Here is a 19,552-nt window from a genome sequence, read left to right as displayed (position 1 = left end):
AGCCTGCTCAAATGTGTAGTTAGAGAGGTGCCAGCACGCACACATCATTACCTCTGCTCCTTAATAATGGACAAAACTCTCATGGCCAAAAATACTCTCGACTGCCTGATGGGACACCATGTATCGATTTTCTGACTTTTGCTGTCAGTCTTCTTCCTCATAAGTTATTCATTTTCTTTTAAGCGCTAGGTCTGCAGGTGCATGCTTTATCTAATCATTCTGATGGCCGTCTCTCCCAGCTTCGCAGTGCTGCAGAAAGCATGAGCCATTTCCACTGAGGAACATGACTTTCCTTCTGGAAGTAACCATCACTCAGAGCTCCTGCTCCGGGCTCTCTAGCTCTGCGGAAATCAGGTTCCATTTTCATTAATATTGGATACATACTTTACATGATACATGGTAGTTTAAAATTTATGAAGAATTATTATGGCTAGAATGCTTAAACGTGGAGTAAAAAGCAGGAGGTTAAAAAGCCTTACACACAACAATGTCATCTGTGAAAGTGTGTGCATTTTCCTCTGCTTGAAAACATAGTTTGGAGTTTTAAAATAATTCAAATTTGGGAAACGGGCTGGAGAAATGGGTCCCTGGTTAAGAACATGCATTGCTCTTGCTGAGGACCAGGATTCGGGTTCTAGAACCCACACGTTGGCTCACAACTAGTCATAACTTCCAGGCACTCGTGCTTTATATGGTTGTACACATAAAATAGGTCTAAAACAAAACAAAACAATTCAGCACTTTAAAACTGTAGACCCAAATAGTGGGGGTTTATTTTCTCTCTGTTTTTCTAAGTATTTACAGAAGTCTTCTGTTACTCTGGAGGTAAAAGAGACATTGTATTGTGTGGGGCTGGATAGACGGAAGAGTCGTTGGCATCTGTGGCCCCTGTCCTGACCCCACCCAGTGTCAGCATGTTCTCTGCACGTGTTCGTGAAGAGCTGTGATATCGACCAATATCCTAAGTAATTTCAACTCTGTGCGTTTCTCATGATCTTCTTTAAAGTGGTTACTACACTTGATTCTAACATACTTTCATATCACAAGCATCTGTGTCGCTATTGTTTGCTAGACTCTGTTCTCTGCAAACAAACGGGGTGGGGGGTACGGACTTTAACTGCTGTCTTCTTCAGGGATCATGGTGAAGTGAATTGTCTCTGTGCCTCTGTGATGCCAGGGAAAGCTTTCCTCTTCATTTTTTCTCATATGTAGCAAACCCATGATACCCATTAGCAAACCACTATTGTCACTCTCTTCTTGACCTGTCATAGCTTGCCCTATGACTAACTACCTGCCTGAGGACTGCCCACAGGTCTCTGATTTCCTGCTGATTTAACCACACAATTGTTTGTCCAAGACTTGGTTTCGGGAACGGGGAATATAAAGAAACTAACAATGTTCAAGCATATCATCTCAGATAATCCAATAAGAAAGGAAATACCAACTGCTTAATGTAAATGAGAAAACAGTGCAAAGTTTAATCACCCCCAGCTTTCACAGAGCTAAGAAATGGCAGAGCTAGAACTGAGGCCATGGCTACCTTCCTTCTGATGCCGCATTCTCACTGGACTGCAACACTTCACTGGCTCCGTGTTCAGGGGGGAAAGGGCACCAACTGGTGACACAGGCAACCTCGCCCACTCTGTGCCTCTCTTTCCGTCAGTCACCTGCTCAGTGATGTGATGTCAATCTTTCAGTCACCTGCCAGTCCTCGTTTCCCAACGTTGCTGCCTAGGACAGGTACGTTTCTGTGCATTCTTGTGTACTTAGAAAGTTCTTTTTAATGAGGAACAACAGTAAGGGAAGTGAGGAAGCAATGAGAGGGTGAGTTTCTTCCAGTGCTAAAGGATCTTTGTATACGTCCTTAACCTCCTCCCCCTCTTTCTTTCTTATTTGCTTTTCTCATTTATTTATTTATCTTTATACATGTTAACCTTTTAATTGACTCAGCACATTATAGAGCATCAGTGTGCTGGGGGTGAAACAGAAAATGAGAGCAAACAACAAAATGGAAAACTGAAGGTGGGGATGAGCAGAGTGTGGGGAGAAGATGGGAGTTCAGTCTTAGGTGGTAAGGTCAGCCCGTGGAACATACAAAAGCTACCAGTAGGCCTGGATGAGCAGGGAAAATTGACCTGTGGGGATCAGAAAGGGAACATTTCTCCAGCATTTTTGCCATCCTCATACTTCACCAGGACTCTGCTTCTTCAATCAGTCACTGGCCCAGAACTGTCTTTTGTTTTAATAGGTATTAATGAGGTGTACTTTGATTTTGTTATGATGAAACACATCTATTTGTGTGCAAAATCAGAAAAGTCTGACGTATGTTATCAATTTATGCAGTGCACACAATTCCCCAGTAAAGACACATCCTCACAGCACATTTGTTCCTCTCCAGTGTACTCTCATGTCCATTGTTCAGGGATGATTTCCTCAGGCTTCCTTTTAACCCATCTCTAAGTGTTACATATCTCTGGAGACTGTAACCCTATTGCTATGTTCAAATCCTTGGCTGATCACTGTTTCTAAGAGCTGGTAATTGCTACACTCAGCTGTAACCTTAGAAAGTACTTCCCACATACAGTTGCAGACTTGCTGATCCCATAGATGGAGACCTCATTGACTTTGGGCCTGAAAAAGGTGGTTTCCCAGCCCTAGCTTCAGGGCATATAGCTGGATGGGGTATGGGGAGCAGCCTTACCAGGCCACAGTAGAGGACAATGCAGCCACTTTTGATGAGAACTGATAGACTAAGATCAGAAAGGAGAGGAGAACCTCCCCTATCAGTGGACTTGGGGAGTGGCATGCATGCAGAAAGGGGAGGGAGGGTGGGATCAGCAGGGGAGGAGGGAGGGGCTTATGGGGGGATACAAAATGAATAAAGTGTAATTAATAAAAAATAAATAAAAGATTATAATAATAAAAAAAAATAAAAAAAAAAGAGGTTGCCCCACCTTTGGTTTCTGGGAACTAAAGTGTAGTTGCCTTGGTATACGGGACAATTCCTTCCTCTGTGTCTGGCATTCTGCTAGACATTGAGTGCTTTGCTGAAGTTCCTTGCATAAAAATATTTGTAACATTTAGAAAGTTGGTGCACTCCATGGTTTTCTTGGGAGTATCATTCATGTTACTAGAAGTCTGAGACTATTTGTAATTGGTATATAAAATACACCAATTAAAAAAAATCCTATCTTCCTATCAAAAAAACAAACCCTTCATGTTATTGCTATTTCTTGCTAGTTGATAATAACATGCAAGCATACACATTCATCAAGTGATAGTAACAACATCAGGCCGTCAAAACATCATTCTCTGCAAAATCTTTATGATTCATGTCTGCCTTATTTAATATAACCCTTTGGGGGAAGTTGGCCGGACACTGTGAATCTTCTGAGGTAAGTAGAGGGTAAGTTATAAAAAGTGCACAGAAGTGTGCTACTTCTATTCAGCACCTCTACCTATTGCTTTACAACATTCACGTGATCCCCATATTAGGGGAGCACGATTCAGGTTACTATTAGATCGCTTGTCTAACGTGTACAATGTCTTGATTTCAATATGCAGCAACATGAAGAATATCACCCAGGTAGTTGATTTTAGTTATGTGAACTTAGAGATTTTTTTCAGGAATTTTAAAATTTTATTACAGTTTATTCAGTTTGTATCCCAGCTGTAGCCCCCTCCCTCGGCCCCTCCCAATCCTGCCCTCCCTCCATTATCTCTTCCCATTCCCCTCCGCTAGTCCACTGATAGGGGAGGTCCTCCTCCCCTCCCATCTAACCCCAGGCTTTTTAGTTTGCTCCATTAAGAAGTCTGGAAAAGAAATCTTACCAATAACTTTTTCCAATATTGAAAAATAATAAATCCTTATTCTCAAATGCTGGGCAGTATTTGCAAGCCTATATTCTCATGACAAAATTAAAATAAATAGAAAGACAGGATGTTAACAATTCTATATTTTATTCACAAGACCAAACTTCTACATTTCTAGCCAGACTTGGAAAGAACGCCCCAATTATCTCATAGGATATTGCAGGTAGAATCAGAAAAAAACAGAAAGAATGAGACAAAAAATGAGACAAAAGAATGAGTCAATCTCTTTACTTTGTCTCTTAGCTTTCTCTCTCTCTGACCTTCCACTTCTTTGATTCTTTTCTCTGTAAATCAGATGAATTTGGAAAGACAAGTGGAGAAACAAACTGCAAAATAATTTGTCTAGAAGAACAAGATTTTTTAATTTACTCCTAGTATAAAGAACAAAATGGTTTTGAAATACTGAAGTAACATGGTTACTTGAAGTTTTTATACTGTTTAAGAAAAATCATATACAGACTAAGTAGAATGATAAATTAGACTGGTTTCCTGATTTATACCTCAAATGTCATATATGTGTGTGTGTGTGTATATATATATATATATATATATATATATATATATATATATATATTCTTGTTCTTACTGTGTAGTCCATCTTAATGGATGAAAAAATATAAATATGAAGGGAAGATGTATGTTATATAGATAAATGGAAAACAGATAGATAGACAGACAGACAGATGTCACACTGCCGACTGGGGAATCTTTTCCACAAAGACATACCATTTTTCTAAAGCAGTCATAACAAAATACTGAGTGGCCTAAATAAATTGATTTTTCCTGAGTTCTGGAATGTGAAAGTCCAAACTTTAAGTGTTGCGAGTCTGCTTTTTCATGAGGCCCCTTTCCTAGCCTTTCAGGTGCCACCTGCATCTTACCTCTTCACATGGACTTCGTTCTGTGAACACATCTATGGTGACTTTCTATGTTTAACTTGTCTTTGCTTCTAATGACAACAGTCAAACTGGGTTGGCCTCATTCTAAGTTAATTACCTCTTTACAGGAGGTATTTGCAAATAAAGCCGCATCCTGTGGTACTTGATATTAGGGTTTTAAGCATGCACACTCAAGGGACAAAGCAATTCAGAAAGTACAATACTTTCCGTAGGAAAGTCAAAATTGTTCAGTAATAGTTTGTAAAAGGAAGAACTGTGTTGCAGAGATTTTTTTTCATAGAATTCAAAGTGTTTAATGGCTGCTGAGATGCATATAATGAACTGTAGGAACGGCCAAAACTGCCTGAAGTTAAAGTTTCTGGTTTGTTTGAAGACTCAGTTGAGTCATGTGATGTTTTGTTAGAAACTGTCTTGTGACATGACACATGATGTTTTGTTGGAGGCTGGTTTTTGAGAGGGCATGTGATGTCTTGCTGTGAGCTGACTTGTGTGAGGGGCGTGACTTTGGTCAGCTGTGAACATCCTTGGGTGGGTTCTGAGGAGTGAGACATTGCTTTTTGGGTAGACATGGCTGTGCTTGTCTTTGTGCTTCGACACTTGCCTTCACAGAGAGAAACGTTCCAGAAAACTTCTCAGGGCAATCCAACTGAGTCTCACGGCTTTCGCCGACTTCTCTTGATCTGCTGAATCCTGCTGATTCCTGTTGCTGCTTTATGTTGCCTTCGGACTGGGCTGCTGGTGTCTGGACAATGAGGAGTGAACTCATCCCAAGGAACCACTTCTAAAAATGTCTACAACCCCCTTTACCTAATAACCTTCTTTCTCCCCTACCTCTGGTCAGTGAGTGGAAGGGGGGTATAAACATTTAATAAACACTAAATAAAGTAGGTTAGGTGAAAAATCTAAGCCTACAACTGCCTCCGTGTTTACTGCCTGAATCAGATGGAGTTGCAGCGGTACAGTTAAGGAAAATCAAAACATACAGGATGAAATGTAGACATGGGAAAAGGAACACTGTAGTTCTTTAATTCAGTAAACAACTGTTTACTGTGCGCCTAGCCCTTCATGAGAAACACGCTGGGGGTCGCTGAAGATCTATTAAGCATTATCATGAATACATAAAGAAAGGTGAAGATGTCCACTAAATATTTACACATATAAGCCTGAATCTCCAAGGGTTGCAGATATGAATTTAAAAATTAGCATGTATTTGTTCTTAAGAGCATTAACCTGGGCCCCAACCACAGCTCAGGGATGGAGAGCTTGCCCACCTTGTGTGGAGCTCTGAGTTTGAGCCCAAAAGAGCAAATGAAAAGTAACAACAAAATATTCAGGCAAATATGAATTCAGGCAAAAAGGTTCACAGGGAGTAAAGAATGACTAATAAAAGCTTAGGAGATGGCTCAGTTGGTAAAGTGCTTGTAGCCTACATATGAGTTCAGATCCAAAGTGCAACCTAAGAAGCTGAATCACAGAATCAGTGAGCTCCGGGTTTAGTGAGAGACCCTGTATCAGAAAAATAGTGTAGAGAGCAGCTGAGGACAAAGGTACCCATCAATAACCTCTGGTCTCTATATGGGTACACACACACACATGCACACACACACACACCACAAAGGAATAATAAAGAGATAGAAAAAAATCTATTCACCCAGTGAAGAGGAAGAAAAACAAAGGATGACTATGTTCAGCTGGTAGTGCTCGTGAGATTTTCATATACATAATTTTCAAGTGAATTTTATAGAATACTAGCTTTAAAACGTACCTCTTATATACCTAGGTCATAAGAGCAATGCTAACCTATTATTCTAAACTTAGTTCCTAGGCAAGGACAATACCGCAGTATCTGTTATAATCTATAGTCAACAGGAAGCAACTCAGCCCTTCAGTCTGTTCTCTTTTCCAGATGTTCTTCTGCATCTGGAAGCCTTGTCACAAATACTAACTTGCTAAGCATAGATGGTGCAAAGGTGAACTGCAGCTTATTGGCTTGAGTTGGCACCAACTTTAAACAACTTGTACTGTATCCACAGACATCCTTGATCTTTTGCTTGCCTGTCTAAATGGTCCCCATTTCCCATTACCCTCACTGAGAGAGTACCTAAACTGCAGTAAGAGCCTCTCTTTTCCATTTAAAGCCTTTGATTACTCTCCCAGACATCCCTTCCCAGTCTGACAGTTAAAAAAAAAAAAAAAAAAAAAAAAAGCTTCAGGGAGAGGTTTTCTAGAATTAAACAAACAGATTACATCAGTGTTTTCCTGTTCTTTTAAGAATTAGGACAAATTATATCTTTGTCATGTGGGACTGAGCCAATGAGAAGGTCACCAATTGTTCCATGGGGAGAATGTTACATGGCCTTCACTATCAGTCACAGCTGACGATGTTGGCTTCTGTGATCAGACATTCATTTCCTCTCAGCTGCAGCCCCATGGTATCATTGCTGCAGTCCTGCTGTGGATGATTGAGGCCTGTGAACCCCTCAGAATCCTCCCTGAACCAGCCCATCACTAACGTCATTGCACCCATTCTGCTTGGCCAGCATCTTTACGGAGTATCTCCAAGTTTTGTTATCCTCAAAATACCTACAAAATGATTCTTTTCTAAACCATGCCAGTGTAACTGGGGCTTCTGTTTTCTTCCTCCAAATAGTGAAACTATTTTATGACACATTCTCCAAGTCCTTATAGTGCCAAAATTTACTGGAATATTCACATTTTGAAACATTTTCTGAATAAATCTTACATCAAAAATTAAATGCACAGCAAGTCAGTTTTTAGAGAGATGAGAGAAAAGCCAACTATCTGGTCCACTTTTTTATTATTTCCTTGGTTTCTTTTGTTTGTCAGTGACACGTCTGCTTTCTCCCTCTTCCACGTCCTCATTATTTTCTTCCTTTTCCTCTAGGCTTGGGCATAATGATAAACCATTGTTTTCACCTATGTTGCAGGCCCAAGCCCAGAAGGTATTTCACTCTACTTGGTGAGGTGGGGTAGAGCATGCAGCAGAAGCAGAGCATGGTGCAGATGCTGGAGGTTCCATTTGTGTCAGAGGCACAAGGTTCCACAGAGATTGTGTCAGTTGAGGAAATAATATACTGATATCTTCAGCGCCACAGATATTTCATAGATGAGCAAGACTAACCAAGACTGAGTGTGTAAACTGCCAGGCATACACTCCAGATCACAGGTCTAATATAATCATCTTTCTCAGATGTTGCCACTGAAAACTGTGGAATCAGAGGGGCCAGATTCCTAAATCCTGATGTTATCATCACTGTGATAGATCCGCACATGGGATTTTATATTTTGTACATGTGCCATTATCCTGTGTCAATGCCATTGTGCTTCAGGACCACTACTTTGAAAGCTTTTGCTCTAAAAAGACCTCTAGAATGGGTGTAAAAAGTTTAATAAACAGGATACAGCTCTATGAGACTCAAGGCTACTGAGCATTGGAGGTGAAGTCAGAGAAGCCAAGATAAATGGTTTTCACCATGAAACTTTTTTATTTTATCTTACATAACAAACTAAAAGAATCGTAGGAAAGTGTCCTGTTCCTTGAGGAAGATGGAAAAAGTTCCAGAGCCACCATTAGAGAAGAGAAAAGGAGACCATCCCTTCCCCGTGGTCTAGAAGGAAAGGAAAGCTTCAGAAGAAAAAATGGTAGGTTTCTAAGATCTATGAAATTTCCAAATGAGAGTTTCTGGCTTTGACATCTTTGTGCAAACAAAAGGCCTGACCGTTAGTGAATAGCAGAGCTGGAGGCATGTCCACAGCTTGCTTGTAATACTATAACCATTGTACTATCATGTGAATGTTGCTTAAAGAAAATAGTATGGTCAATGGGAACTTGAATGGAGGTATCTTTTCTTAATGACAGCAATTCCACTGTGCACACCTGAAAGATTCTGTAATGCTACTTCGTACCAGTCCATCTTATATTTACTTAACCTTTGGTTTGACTATTTCTAAATATAACCTCTGTGGTTATATCTAAATATAATCATTGTATGTATCATCAATTAGTATAGTATAATCATAAGTTAAAAAAAAAAAGTTGGTGCGTTCGGCCCTCCCACCCTCTTTCCGCCATCTTTCCGCGCCGTCACCATGGTGCGCATGAATGTCCTGGCAGATGCTCTCAAGAGTATCAACAATGCTGAGAAGAGAGGCAAACGCCAGGTCCTCATCAGGCCATGCTCCAAAGTCATCGTTCGGTTCCTAACTGTGATGATGAAGCATGGTTACGTTGGTGAATTTGAGATCATTGATGATCACAGAGCTGGGAAAATTGTTGTGAACCTAACAGGCAGGTTGAACAAGTGTGGAGTGATCAGCACTAGATTTGATGTGCAACTCAAAGACCTAGAAAAATGGCAGAACAATCTGCTCCCATCCCGTCAATTTGGCTTCATTGTACTGACAACCTCAGCTGGCATCATGGACCATGAAGACGAAAACACACAGGAGGCAAAATCCTGGGATTTTTTTTTTCTAGAGATGTAAAGCACAAATAAAAAGCCTCCGTGGGAAAAAAAAAGTTTCACTCACTCTGCCCTCCAAATTTACATCTTTGCATTGACCTTGAAGCCATGATCAGAGACATCACAAAAATAAACAAATGGAGACAACAGACACCCCGCAGCAGCACATATGTTAGGTGCTTTCCAGGATCACTTGCAGCTATTCAGTGTCATATTCTGGGAAAATACCTGATAACAGCAAAAAGTTCCACAGCGCAATTTTAAAGCAGAGGCTGTAAAATAACGTGTACTGTGAACCTGATTTTTAAATCATGTAGATTTCTGTGTACATATTTTATATATTTTGTATTTTAATATATGAAATTATTGACAGTAGTTTCTTGATCATAAGTCAATTTTTCTTTCTGACCAATTATTTGCTTATACATTCATAACTTTTGTTTCATTTTGTAACTTAAGCGACTATCAAAATAAATTAGTATCCCTCTAAAAGTGTGTCTTTTTTTTTTTTTCCAAAATGCTGATTTGTGACATTCTCAGAGCTCACCTCTGGCCCAATCTAAGGTTCTGAAGGGTCACCTGGAACAAGAGAACAGTGGAAATGCTGAAGGATATTCCAGACCCTTCAGATGGCTTGTGACAAGGACCAAATGTTTTCCTAGCTCGTGTGTTTGTTATAAGGAGTGTGCTCCCATGGATTATGTATGTACTGCCTGCCAAGGGAAAAAAGCAATTAGTATTCATTACTTTGCTCTAATGCCCATGAACAAGAACGACAAGTTTGGCAAGATCTCCCCAGTGGTGCAGTTGCTGCACTTAGATCTTGTAAATAACCAATAGCCCTATAATTGGAGCTGAGCAAAGAAAGAAGACACGTGTGCTGTCACCCCTTCTTGCTTTCTAGTTTCAAACTCCTGCTTTTCCTGACGGGACCTCTTTAATTTTTATTTTATTTTATTTTTCTATTGTTTTCTTATTTTATTATTCATAAATTTCACTTATGGACCCTGTGTTTGGGCAGTTTCCACACTCCTTCTCCTATCCCTAAATCCTCTTATGTCCTCTGCACTCCTCAAATTCATGACCTCTTACTCCTTAATTATTATCGTTATACAGCTGCGTGCTCACACATATATATGTGCAAGCAAACATATGTATAAATGTATAAATGCAATCAGCTGATCAGCTGAGTCTCTTTAATGTTACTTGTGTGTGGATGTATGTGTGGTGTGCCGTGGTGTGTGTATATGTATGTGTGTGTGACTCCTTGGAAATAGGTAAGTTATCAGGGAGCTCATCCCTGGAGAAAACTGTTTCTCCCTCTCAATACGTCCCTGTAACTCTTTATCGAGTTGTGGGGCCTTGTGAGATTTTCCTCACTCATGATGGCATGTCAACCAGTATTGTCATGGTTCAGGTCTTATTCATGCAATGGGAGGAGGGTTTACCTGTTACATACAGAAGACCTGCAGGAGATATCCCAGTCCTCTGTCTTTTATAGTCTTTCTCCCCTTCTTAATGTTTAAAAGCAGTCTGCACTCTGTGGAGACATTCTCCTTTTCCTACTTAAGCTTCACAAGCAGGCAAATGTATATTTTGTTCATTCAGTGTGCCAGCTCTTGCCCAGTTCTAGGAAACAGATAAGCATGTGCTGAACAAATAAAAGAAAAATTAATCAGATAAAGCCCACTTTGTGGAGAGCCAGAGAGAAGATGGCATATCACCACAAAGGGAGGCATTCAGGCCAGAGTTCAGACAAAATGAATGTATGATGCTTATCCTCTGAATTAAGTCTGTTGTAAGAATGTTTAGCCCATACTCATAGCTGAACAGAACCTTTGCTTTTCATCACTGTTTCATTTCTCATATGAATGGTTCTGGGCAGTGATTTCTCTTCCACAAGCATGAAAATAGAGGCCTATGGAAAAATTTTCTATTCATGAACTGGCATTGCTGCCAACACAACCACGAAGTGAAGAATATAAAAAGGGTACACATCACGCTAAGGAAGAATAAGTTAAAAAAAATTATACTATACAAACTATAAATGGCCTACAACTACTTTCACATACTGTACAAATTGAAAAAATATCATTGTATTTTGTCCAATTATTAGTAAGGATCTTAAAAGGCTCACATAGTAAATACAACAATTGCACTTCAAAAATAGAAACTAAGAAAAAATAATAACTTTAATACAATATCCAGATCAATTCAACTTAAAATTAATAAAATTAACCATAACAACAGTTATTATGCATTTTCAGGTGACTCCTCAGAAAAGTAAACTCCCTATGCTTGGTGACAAACTAGCCACTGGAACCTTTCCTTATGTTAAAATAAATGCCCTTGAGTGTCATAGAACCAGAAAATGACAAATACTCCTTTCTTTTAATGTTTAGTACAGAATTACTTGTTCCTAAGTGATGGCACTCATTATTCACGATGAAGTTTCTGACTCCCTCTGCCTAGCAGAGGATGTGAGCTCTTGGCCTCCCATCTCCACCAGGTGCTTGCTAAGGAGGACAGTCAGAAAGCTCCCTCTTGTATCACTCTCCTTAGAAAAGCAACATGTCCTAATAGCTTCTAGTAGCATGGGAGCTTAACTGCTGAGTAGGAAGAGTCTAGAGAAGGCCGAGGAGGAAAGCAGTTCAGGAAAGGCATGGAATTTGCATGTGGACTGTGATGCACAGAACCACAATATACAGTAAAAGGGACTCCAGGAAATGAAAGCGCTAGAAGCATATAAAATGTGATCAATGGCACCGCAGTCAGCAGACCGATACAGAAAAAAGCCAGGGACAAGCCTGGAAATGTCCCAGGTAGATGTGAGCTTTGAAGAACTTAGGGTGTCGAAGACAGCTTCTGACTCAGGGTCTAAAATAAAGTGTTATCTCATGGAGAAGAAGAGTATTCAGACCGTATGAATCCTCCCCTTTTAAAATAATCAATTTGATTTGTTCCATCTGTTTCCCATCCTGCTAACAGTTTTTGAAATGTAACAGAAAAATAACACAAATCTGTGAATAAATTTTACAGCACAATAAGCTGGAAGTCCATGTCCTAACAAAATAGCTAAGAATTAGTTGTATCATAAATTTATTTCAATGGAGATGTCACAGCTCATATCTGTTACCGCATGTGTACACTATAAAATGTTGGAGAAAACATTTAAACAGGAAGATGTGGGCTGAGGAGAACCTTGTTAAACCCAACAACTGGTTGAAAATAAATGGAAAATTTGAACTAAAAATTAAGAAAGAAGACACACAGGTGTTACCAGCCGTCACAAGCTTCAGAGAGAAAGTTAGGGCCAGTTTCTTGTAATTTTTTTTTGTAAGCAGTAATAAAATAAAAGACTTTCTTAAAAAAAATTAAGTGTTTTATTTTAAATAGACATGTAAGAGTTAGACGTATTTATGAAGTACGGTGAGCCATATAAATATATATATTATATATCATATATATTATATATTATGTTACATGTCACATGTTAAATATTATAGATTAGTATATATATCATAGTGTGGTTAGCATACTCATCATTTCAAATGCTTACATTTTTTTGCTCAAATTTTTTCTCTTCTGACCATTTTGTAAAGTAGGAACGAACGGTGTTTGCTTGTTTGCTTTTCTGTACCTTTGCTCTACCTTAGCACTCCAGACTGTAATCTTTACCTAGCTGTAACTTGACGACCACTCAGCGCTCTCTCCCTCCCATTTCTACAGCAGACCATACTAAGTTTTTTCTTCAGTAAGCCCAACATTTTTTTTTTAGATTCTACATATTAATGACTTATGTTGTGTTTGTAAACTGTAACTGGATGATTTTTTCATTTATTTTTATTTATTTACTTATTTATTTTACATCCAGATAGCAGCTTCCCCTTCCCCTTCTCCTCCCAGTCTTTTCTCTCTCCTCCACTCCCTCTATTCTCCCCTCCCTTACTCCTCAGAGAAGGGGAGAGCTCTCATGGATACCAATCCACCTTGACATAGCAAGCTGCAGCAGAAATAGGAACATCTACTAAAGAGACTAGACAAGGCAGCCCAAGTAGGGGAAAGGGATCCAAAGGCAGGCAACAGAGTCAGAGACAGCCCATGCTACAGTTGTTAGGGGACCCACATGAAGAACAAGCCACACATCTGTTACAAATGTATACAGGTCCTAGGTTTATCTCACACATGCTCTTTGGTCGGTGGGTGAGTCTCTGTAGGTCCGCATGGGCCTAGGTTAGTTGACTCTGTAAGTTTTCTTGTGATATCCTTAATCTTGATAGCTCCCTCAATCCTTCTTTCCCCTCTTCCACAAGATTCCCAAGCTCCTGCTAATGTTTGGCTGTGGATCTCTGAATCTGTTTCCATCAGATTTTAAATGGAGTCTCTCAAAGGACAGTTACGCTAGGTCCCTGTGTGCAAGCATAGCAGAATATCATTAATAGTGTCAGGGGTTGGCTCTCTCTCATGAGATGGGCCTGTCATTGGTTGGCCATTCTCTCAATTTCTGTTCCATAATGTATCCTTGCACATCTTGTAGGCAGGACAAATTTTGGGTCAAAGTTTTTATGGATAGGTTGTAGTTCCCATCCCTCCACTGGAAGTCCTGTGTAGTTACAGGAAATGGTCATTTCTGGTTCTCCATTCGTTGCTACTAGGAGTCTTAACTAGGGTCACCCTCGTAGATTCCTGGAAGTTTCTCTTTTCCCAGGTTTCTGGCTTATCCCAGAGTTGCCCCCACCCACACCAATTCAGTTCTCTCTCCCTCAGTCTTCCCCACACTTGATCCCTTCTGTTCCCCTACCCACTCCCTTTCCCACTCAACTCCCTCCTTCCCTCCACCTCTGAAATCTATTTTATTTCCCATTCTGAGTGAGCTCTAAGCATCCTCCCTTGAGCCCTCCATGTTACTTAGCTTGTTTGAGTCTGTGGATTGTAATATGGTTACCCTGCACTTTATGGCTACTATCCACTTTTAAGAGAATATGTACCACTTACATACTTATAAGTGAGTACATACCACATGTGTCTTTCTGGGTCTGGGTCTGGGTCAGGATTATCTTTTCTAGTGCAGTCCATTTGCCTGAAAAATCTCATGATGTCCTTGTTTTTAATAGCTCAATTCCATTGTGTAAATATACCATGGTTTCTTTATCCATTCTTCAGTAGAGTAGCATCTAGGTTGTTTTCAGTTACTGGGTATGACAAATAAAGCAGCCATGAACGTAGTTGAGCAAGGTAACTGGCTGATTTTATTTAACATAATTCCCTTTAGTTCCATCTATGTTGTCATTTAAAATAATTAAGAAATTTGCAAATAAGTGGAAATATAACCTGCATACCTGGGATTGAAGATAGTCTTCAATGCCTGTATCCCATGAAAGATTGCATTGATTTATTCTGACTGCAATGCCTTTCCAGCTACCTATAGAATTCTTTGTAGAAATAGAAAACCAACCATAAAATGTATAGGGAACTAACTGCCAAAGCCCATGAATAATTGGAATAATCATATGTAAAAAGAACATACCACCTTTCAAATTTTACAACAAAGCTATAATTATCAGAGACACAGAGACCACTGAGAACAGAGAACACAAATTAAATTGTATTGCCAGGTTCACGGGACCCTCAGAGACCACCAGGAGACGACTCGATGCAATTACAGGAGAGCTTTATTACGAGAGCGATGGAACCCGGGACCCAAGTCTCACTGACTCAGCAGTAGAGAAGTGGGACCCCGAGCTCTGAGTGAACAGGATTTTTAAAGGGAAAGTCTGTGAGCAGGGGGGTTTCCATGGCAGCAAGCAGGGGGGCACAAGCTTTGGTGTTACAGAATTGGATGAAGTTTAGCAGGGCGGGGTGACCTTTTCTGAGGCACACAATCACAATGGCTAAGGCAAATAATCACAATGGCTATTTTTCTAAACCATATCTGAAACATTGGGGATAATTTTCCCACCCGATTCTCAACCGATTCCCATTGATTATTGCCAGGGAGTTTGTTTCTATTTTCTATGAAGCATTTATTCTGTTATATTTCCTGGAGGCTGTTGCTAGGAGAGTTAACTTTGTTTTCTGCCAGGTGTACATTCTGTGATATTTCCTGGTACCTGAATTCAGTTCCCAGTCAAAACCTTTATTTCAAAATGGAGTTATATTCAGGCTAACTTAAACTCTTCAAAATCTGTAGCTAACTGATTTTTTAACATATAAAGTCCATCCACACATTGGGAAGGAATACACATTACAACAGATGATGAACAAAACTTGCTTTTGATGTGCTAAAGAATGAAACTGGATCCCTATTCTGTTGTGGATATAACCATGTTTTTGTTTTGGTCCCAGGTGTGGGATGTGGGACTGATTCAGACTATTTGCTGCAGCAGCAGACTATTTGCATCATGCAGGCTCTGAGAGGAGCTATTTGCCAGCTGCAAATAGTTTAAATCTAAAGACTTTGGAGAGAGAATAATTGCCAGAACCCAGAAAGGAAATGGGTGAAAGAACAAGGCTGCTCTTCCTTTCCTTTTGCTGCTCTTAATTGCTATTGTGAAACAGTTTGGAGATTTCCTTTTGAGAACCTTTCAAGGTTCTTCAAGAACCCCGATGACCTTAACCAGCAGAAAGCAGCTAAGAGAACTGTGTCCCCTCTCCCACTAATCCTTTCTCTCTCCTACCTGGTGTTGAGATATTGGAAGGAATTGGGGTGGAGTAGGGGAGGAATATAAGAAACATAAAGAAAAGAGGTTTTTGTTTTTGTTGTTGTTTTTTAAAGTAACCCAATACTATTCCTTATCAGTTACAAAGATCAATCTGACACTGGTTAAAGATTCAAGCATACAACCCTGAGCGTAAAACCTCTAGATGAAAAAGTATAAATGCTTATTAGAATAGGTATGGATATGAGTTTTATAAATAAATCTACAAAAGTATAGGCAACAAAGATCAAAAATGGACAAATAAAATTTATCAAAGTAAGAAAGTGTTGTAACGCTGAAACTAAAAGCAGTCAGCAAAATAGAACGTTCCTAGGACACAAGCAAACATCTGCAAAGGAGTCATCTCATGAGATATTGACAGGCAGAAAATGCAAGGACTTCAAATAGCACTACAGTAAAACCAATCTAACCTAAAAAAATGTATGAAAGACCCAAATAGGCATTTCTCATATGGAGACGTGTGAATGATTAACAGGTACATGCAAAAATGTTCTGTAACACCAGTTCTCAAAAAAATATCAATCAATGCCACAATAAGATGTCATTTTGCCCTAATTAGAGTGGATGTTACCAAAATGACAAAAAACAAAAAACAAAACAAAACAAGGTACCCTGTGAGTAATGCTAAAAAAAGTGAAGTTTTGTATGGTGTTGGAAGAAATGCAAACTAGTACATTCATTATGGAAAGTATCGGCAGTACTCAATGTTATATACCAAACACCGTATGACCCAGCCATCATTCTATTGGGTATCTATTCAAAGAAAGTTAAATCAGCATGTCAGGGAGATATATACATGAATGGGTTTATTGTAGCATTATTCACAAAAGCAGATATCTAAAGTCATCTGGATGAATTAATAGTGAAAATGCATTATAAGCATAACAGAATACCACTCAGCTCTTAAAAAGGGCAGATTGACTTTCAGTTTCTAAGAAAACATGATTGGTATTCAGATAAAACAGAAAATTACAGGGGTTGATGATAGGAGCATTTCTGCACCTGTCTAGCTTGGTGACTGAGGAGATTTATGATCTGCAGCAGATTTACATTCACTAATAGGCAAGACATCATAATGACTTGTTACACCTAGCAATTTAGTAAATCTTTCCAGAACATAAGCTCATGAAAATAAACCCAATAACCATGTTTCCTGTCCCCTCAGACTCTCCGCTAAACTGCCACTTTCCCTTGTAGAGCTTTAGATGACACCACAAAGCTCAATGGAGGCCTGTGAGGAATGAAGGGAACTAGGTGACAACAGAGATGCTCTTGGTGAGCCAGGGCATTTGCACATTCTATAGCACAAGTTAGTGGGAAAGGTTGTTCCTATTTCATTTGTCTGCTTTGCCCATTGAGGTCCTGGCCTTCATATTCCTTTTAGAAATAGGGTCTGTCTGTCATTTTCTTCAGACTTCTAAAGTGAGTAGAAATCCAGGATTGAATGGATTCTGATGGAGTTCTTAATTACATAAACACAAATTGACAAAAACTTCATTCACCTGAGTAAGGAAACTATAGCAATAATGACATGGAGTGTTTACCTGAGATTCTTCAAAGTGCTTATGCATATTAAACCACCCAATGTTCATTGAGTTGTTAGATCCTTACCCTCCAGCAATGCCAATGATAAATGTTTTATATATGTGTATATATGTGTGTGTATATATAAACACCACACATACATATATGTCAATGCCAATGATAGAAGTTATATATAAAATATATATACATTATATATCACATAACATATATTATATATAAGATATATACGTATATATAACATTTATATATGTTTAATATTTTATATATAACATAATTATGTATGTTAATATAAAACACATTTATGTATATATGATATAACATATATCATTGACATGTGTGTGTGTGCGTGTGTATGTGTATTGATATAGAGAGTGGAAATATGCCTGAGGTTACCATGGATACTGGGAACCAGGACTAAAATAATAGATAATTTCATGTACTTCTTGGCACATGGAGCAAAGAAAAATAATATCCAAAATTAAGGATAAATTATTTTTCAAAATAGCTACAGAATTCTCACAAGCAACCTGAGCGCTTCAGTCTCTCAGTATCTCTGCCAATACATACTGTTTTGTTTCCTTTTATTACAGGTACTTTAGTGGATGTGAAGTGGCATTTGAGTATGAAAACAGCAAGCAACAGCATTTTTCTGGTTCCTGCCTTGAGTTCCTGATTTCCTTCAATGATGGATTGTAACTTGAAAATTTAAGGCAAATAAACTCTCTTGTCACCTAAAAAAATAAATACATTTTCTGAATCACTAAAAATAGTTGAGAATGTTTTCCTGTTTTACTTTGTATACCTTCTTTGGAAATGACCTATTACAATCTTTTACTCATTTCATATTTCTTATTCAAGTATAGGCATACGTTTAAATGTTATATAGAAATATTTTGTGAGTTATATGATTTTCAATAATCCTTTATTTCAGTCTATTGATTGCATTTCATATTTTTTAAAAAAATATTTTTATTAATTACAGTTTATTCACTTCGTATCCCAACTGTAGTCCCTTTTCCATCCCCTCCCAATCCCACTCTACCTCCCTCTTCTTCTTCTATGCCCCTCCCCTAGTCCAATGATAGGGGAGGTCCTCCTCCCTTTCCATCTGATCCTAGTCTATCAGGTCTCATCAGGGCTGGCATCTTTGTCTTCCTCTGTGGACTGGTAAGGCTGCTCCCCCCTCAGGTGGAAGTGATCAAAGAGCCAGCCCATGAGTTCATATCAGAGACAGTCCCTGGTCCTATTATTGAGGAACCCTCTTGGACACTGAGCTGCCATGGGCTGCTTCTGTGCAGGGGTTCACAGGTTTTTGTGTCTTTTACTTTTTTTAAATTAATTTATTTATTCGTTCACTTTACATTCTGGTGATAGCCAGTGACTCTGTACTCAAAAGACAATGAGAATGAAAACAATAAACCAATGTGAAAATAAAACTGAAGTTTAAGTAATGTTTCCTATTTAATCTGTATAAAGTTAAAGAGCTGATTTATGTCTCATATTAATATGAACCAGAATATGGTTGTAAGTTGTGACCAATGGTGACAAATGTTTTACTGATCCAGAGACACAGAAACAACTTAAGATGTCCTCTTTAGATTATATGATCAATTTCTCTAACCTGCTTTTGCAAAATTTGTATAGTTATATTCATATATACATTGAATATATATAATGGTAAGTGGAGAAGGGCTACATAAGAACCAGGAAAAAAAGGTCCTGCCAGTTCTGAAGCATAAAGTAATGGTTCTGTCTGTGGAAATCAAGTTCTACAAGGAAGATCAGTTGAAATAAGTGGAGAAATTGTTTAAGATCAGAGCCTTTCTCATGAGTCAGCTGTGATAAGTCATAGTACCTAACTTGATAGCTCCCAGTATTTGCCAAGGGTGCTTGCTACACCCAATCTCGCCGTGTCCAAGCTGCAGCCTACCTGTCTATAAATTCATAAAAGAACTGTTATATATTTACTTTGCAAATAAGAAAGCCGAGCCACTGAATAGTTGAATAACCTGAGCAAGTTTAAAGGTAACTT

At 38.9% G+C, this 19,552-nt stretch overlaps 1 pseudogene; it reads left to right on the top strand.

Moving 5' to 3' along the window:
- Window positions 1-8,864: 8,864 nt before the first annotated feature.
- Window positions 8,865-9,297, top strand: LOC129668772 (40S ribosomal protein S15a-like; annotated as a pseudogene).
- The last annotated feature ends 10,255 nt before the right edge of the window (window positions 9,298-19,552 follow it).

This window comes from Psammomys obesus, unplaced genomic scaffold (assembly GCF_907164565.1).
Source record: "Psammomys obesus unplaced genomic scaffold, mPsaObe1.curated_primary_1811, whole genome shotgun sequence".
In the NCBI taxonomy this organism is placed as follows: domain Eukaryota; kingdom Metazoa; phylum Chordata; class Mammalia; order Rodentia; family Muridae; genus Psammomys; species Psammomys obesus.
Note: the sequence above shows the minus strand (reverse complement) of the source record. Positions and strands in the feature narration are given on the sequence as shown.